Source organism: Pangasianodon hypophthalmus, chromosome 8 (genome assembly GCF_027358585.1).
Source record: "Pangasianodon hypophthalmus isolate fPanHyp1 chromosome 8, fPanHyp1.pri, whole genome shotgun sequence".
In the NCBI taxonomy this organism is placed as follows: domain Eukaryota; kingdom Metazoa; phylum Chordata; class Actinopteri; order Siluriformes; family Pangasiidae; genus Pangasianodon; species Pangasianodon hypophthalmus.
In genome coordinates this window covers 1358070-1363069 of record NC_069717.1, presented here as the reverse complement: position 1 = coordinate 1363069, position 5000 = coordinate 1358070, and the positions used below count along the sequence as shown (strand labels likewise).

The 5000-nt window shown below is 43.4% G+C and overlaps 1 protein-coding gene across 1 annotated transcript in view; it reads right to left on the bottom strand.

The window, feature by feature from the left end:
- Positions 1-5000, bottom strand: part of xpr1a (xenotropic and polytropic retrovirus receptor 1a) — a 69499-nt gene that overhangs the window by 53292 nt on the left and 11207 nt on the right. The window lies entirely within an intron of this gene.

The following is a 5000-nucleotide window of genomic DNA, read 5'->3' as shown; positions in this document are numbered from 1 at the left end:
ATCCATCCCTCAATCCACCTGCCCACCAATCAATTCATCCATCTATCTATCCATCTGGCCATACATCTAAGCATCCATCTATCCCTCAATCCATCTGTCCACCATTCAATATATCTATCCATGCTAACATCCATCCATCTGACTATCCATCATCTGGTCATCCATCTTACCCTCCATCAATTAATCCATCTATCCATCCATCCATCTATCCATCCATCCATCCATGATCTCACTATCAATCTAACTATTCATCAATTGACTGAACATTTATCTTAACTTCCATCCATCCTTCTGACCATCTATCCATCCATCATTGATCCACCCATTCATCGATTTGACCTTTCGTCTGACCATCTATCCCTTTACCCATCCATCCATCCATCCATCCATCCATTCATCCATCCACCTCTCTGACCATCAATAAAACCATTCCTGCACCCACCTATCTGACCATCTATCCATTTATCCATCCATCCACTTAGCTTAATTAACTGACAGTGCTGATGTACTTACAAGCACTAAGATGTAAAATAACTCATTTATAGACAAGTGTGTGTGTGTCTGTGTGTGTGTGTGTGTCTGTGTGTGTGTCTGTGTGTGTGTGTGTCTGTGTGTGTGTCTGTGTGTGTGCGCGCGGGTGTGTGTGTGTGTGTGTGTGTGTGTGTGTGAGAGAGAGAGAGAGAGAGAGAGAGCAGGATAATGGGTGTGGTAAAAATAACAGACTACACATGTTACTCACACTAAACCCCACACACGATCACTATATAAACATATTCTGGTTAGTCTTTTTTGTACTTTTATGTATAAATATTGCTTTTATGAATATTTAGAATCTTTCCGGAAATATGAAAATTATTTATTGGAACTATTTAAAGTAGAAAAACAAAGCCGTTTCTACGGAAACAAGTTAATCACATGACTGTGTAGTATTTTACAGAATTTACAGTTTTCGTGAATTCCTCCTGTTTGATGTTAAATGATTTATTTTTGTATTGTAGAAATGTTTTTAAGTATCATGATATGATATTTTTTGTCATATTTTGTCAGAGTGTGTAGTACGCAGCATTAGTGTCCATTCTGGAGCAGTTTATAAATAAAGCTTATGGAATCTGAACGGATTGGGACTTCCTGTTTCCGCAGAGAGAAACCAGATTAAAGGATATCTTATAAATCACCTTCACTCCTGTTCACAAAACCACTTCTGCCCTCCAGTTGGCCTTTTCCTGCACTCCACACACACACACACACACACACACACACACACATATATACACACACACACACACATATACACACACACACACAGAGCACTCAGCCTGGATGTAATTGACAGATGAATAATGGATGGAGAGCAATCCTCCTGTAGCAGTCTGACTGTCTGTGTGTGTGTGTGTGTGTGTGTGTGTGTGTGTGTGTGAGTGTGTGTGTATGTTGTTTTTAGGGCAGTTCTCTCTCTCTATCTCTCTCTCTATCTCTCTCTCTCTCTCTCACACACACACACACACACACACACACACAGATCCTGTTTTGTGTGTGTGTGTGTGTGTGTGTTCAGTGTTGTTCTTATCATGGCCTCCTCCTCTTCCTTATTTTAATTAGTGTGTGTGTGTGTGTGTGAGGAGTGTGTGTTGGATTGTGGGGGCTGTGACTATAAATAATGCAGCAGGTGGGGGAAGAGCAGAGCTGGTAAACCCTGACCTCAGGGTACACACACACACACACACACACACACACACACACACACACACTGGCACATAGATCCGTATTCAGATTTCAGTTTCAGTTCAGTGCGCAGCAGGGATTCAGACCTCAGACGTAACTACAGACTTAAGCGCTGTTCAGAAGTTACGTGAGAGTTACGCACGTGTGGGCGGAGTTTGTCTAAAACAGAGGCGTGTCTCAGTTACGCTCGATTCGGACGTCTGCGCGTTTTTCTTGCGTGATTTCTGCTCGAGTGAGGAGCAGAATTAAGTCCGTTAATGTGATAATTACAACTAGGACTATTCATGCAGCACTATATTGGAGATATACGAGACTCCTTTTAGATTTATTTCAGTGCATCTTCTCATTCATATATCATCCTACTAGCCTTTTTATTTTTCATTTTTAAATTGTCTCTTGCTTTTATTTCACAGCAAAGAAAAAAAAAAAAGCAATTTCCTTCTTCAGTCCGCATTTTCTATTCCTGATTATTTCCAGGTTTAAAGGTGAGTGTTTGTGTTTAAAGGCGGCGGTCCAGACGCTTCTACTGAGGAAAAATCTGGCGATCTTGGAGGTGTGATCTCCACGCAGGTGATTTTAATGATCTGAATGTGGAGCTCAGAAAGTCCACTTCAGCAGCTGCGTAACCCGTCTCTGAATACCAGGAACTTTCCCCACGGAAATACTGACTTTCGGACGTATGTTACTGGCGTTTTTCGTAGCTGTGTTAGTAAATTATTAATCAAAAGATATTGTAGGACTAAAATATTCCACCTGCGAGGATCGAGAAGCTGCTCAGAGGTTCAGAAACATCAGTGAAACCCGACACACTGCATGTCTCGCTGCTGTAGAGTACATTTATTTGTTTTGTTCATCTTGTCTTGAGGCGCACAAACTTTTGCACTCGATTGACTCATTATAAAAGAGCGTCAGCGCTGGCGTTTGATCTTTTCATCTGCAGTCCCTCTGAGCTTTTATTAAACTTTCAGGTTCCTGCAGGCAGAAAACGAGTGCAATCTGTCTATCAGAGACACAGAACAGAGGAGATGGAGAGGGGGTAAAAAAGAGGGATAGAGAGAGGAGATAATAAGAAGAGGAGAGAAAGAAGGACAGACAGATAACAAACACAGGAAAGTTGAAAAGATAGAAAAACAAAAACAAATAAGAAAATGATAAAAAGAAAATGACGAGACAGAAATATAGAGAGAAGAAGGAAGAGGAGAGACAGGAAGAAAACAGGAAAAGGAGAAGAAGATAAAAGAGAGGAGGAGAAGAACAGGCATTAAAGGAGAAAGAGAAAAAAAGAAATGAGAGGAGAAGAAAATAAAAGGAGAAAAATGAAAAAAGACTTACCGATGACAGAAAGGAAGAGGAGGAGAAGAAGAGAGGAAGAAGAGGAGTGTATGAGACGAGCTTTTATCCTGTCTCTCTCTCTCTCTCCCTCTCTCTCTGTCTATCTGTCTGTCTGTCTCTCTCTCTCTTTCTCCCTCTCTCTCTGTCTGTCTCTCACTCTTTCCCTCTCTCTCTCTTTCTCCCTGTCTCTTGCCCTCCTCTCTGGGGGACGGAGTGCAGTGAGACTCAGACAGACAGGTGGACAGCAAGACAGTAAGACAGACAAACAGACAGACAGTCAGGGGTCAGACACATAGGTGGACAAAGACAGGTGGACAGATGCAAAGACAGACAGAAAGGCAGACAGATTTATAGACAGGTGGACAGACAGACAGGTAGACAGAGAGACAGGTACACAGAGAGACAGGTAGACAGAGACGCCTGATAAAGAGACCCTGGGCTGACTGAGTCTGAGTTTACTGGATAAAATCATCTCTACAGGGCAGATAGAGAGAAAGACAGACAGGTAGACAGACAGACAGGTAGACAGACAGACAGGTGGACAGACAGACAGGTAGACAGACAGACAGGTATACAGACAGGTAGACAGACAGACAGGTAGACAGACAGACAGGTATACAGACAGGTAGACAGACAGACAGGTAGACAGACAGGTGTACAGACAGACAGGTAGACAGACAGGTAGACCGAGACGCCTGATAAAGAGACCCTGGGCTGACTGAGTCTGAGTTTACTGGATAAAATGATCTCTACACAGCGGCTGCACTGAGCCACAAATCACATCAGCAGCTCGTGGAAGTAAATATCAGCTACAGCAGCGTTTCACTCTCTTACTTTATTTCTCCTCTGTTCATCCCTCCATCTGTCTCTCCAGCTCTCCGTCTCTGTCCCTCCATTCAGACTGGAGATTAACACACACAGAAATCAATAAATAACTGTCTACCGAGGGCCGAAGGAAAAAGCTCAAATAAACCCTGCATCCATCCATTTACTCCTCTATCCATCTCTCTATCATTCCTCCATCCATCTCTCTATCCATTCCTCCATCCATCTCTCTATCCATTCCTCCATCGATCTATTTATTCCTCTTTCCACTCGTCCAGCCATATTCTTCCATCCATCTCTCTTTCCATTCCTTCATCCATCCATTTATTCCTCCATCTATCTCTCTATCCATTCCTCCATCCCACCATTTACTCCTCCATCCATCTCCCTAGATTCACCACTTCATCTATCCATTCATTTATCCTTTCACCACTCTATCTCTATTTCTATCTCCACTTCCATCTATCCATCCATCCTTTTCCCTTTTCTGTCTACCCCTCTATCCATCCATCCATCCATCCATCTAACTCTCCAACCATCCATCCATCCATCCATCCATCTAACTCTCCAACCATCCATTCATGCATCTAGTCCACCCTCTTTTACATCTACTTCTCCATCTGTCCTTCCATCAAAGGAAACAAAATCAAAAGAAGGATAGAAACAGAACTGGTGGAGAGACAGTCAGATAGACAGATGGACAAATAAGTGGACAGACAGGTAGACAGATAGACAGTTGAACAGATAGACAGGTGAACAGACAGACCGATAGACTGACAGACAGACAGACAGACAGGTGGGCAGACAGACAGACAGACAGGTGAACAGACAGACAGACTGACAGTTGAACAGACAGACAGACAGACAGACAGGTGGGCAGACAGACAGACAGGTGGGCAGACAGACAGACAGGTGGGCAGACAGACAGACAGACAGACAGGTGGACAGACAGACAGACGGACAGACAGACAGACGGACAGACAGGTGGACAGACAGACAGATAGACAGACAGGTGGACAGACAGACAGACGGACAGACAGGTGGACAGACAGACAGACAGACAGGTGGACAGACAGACAGGTGGATGGACTCTGTGCTGTAAACAACACGTGTAATCTTCT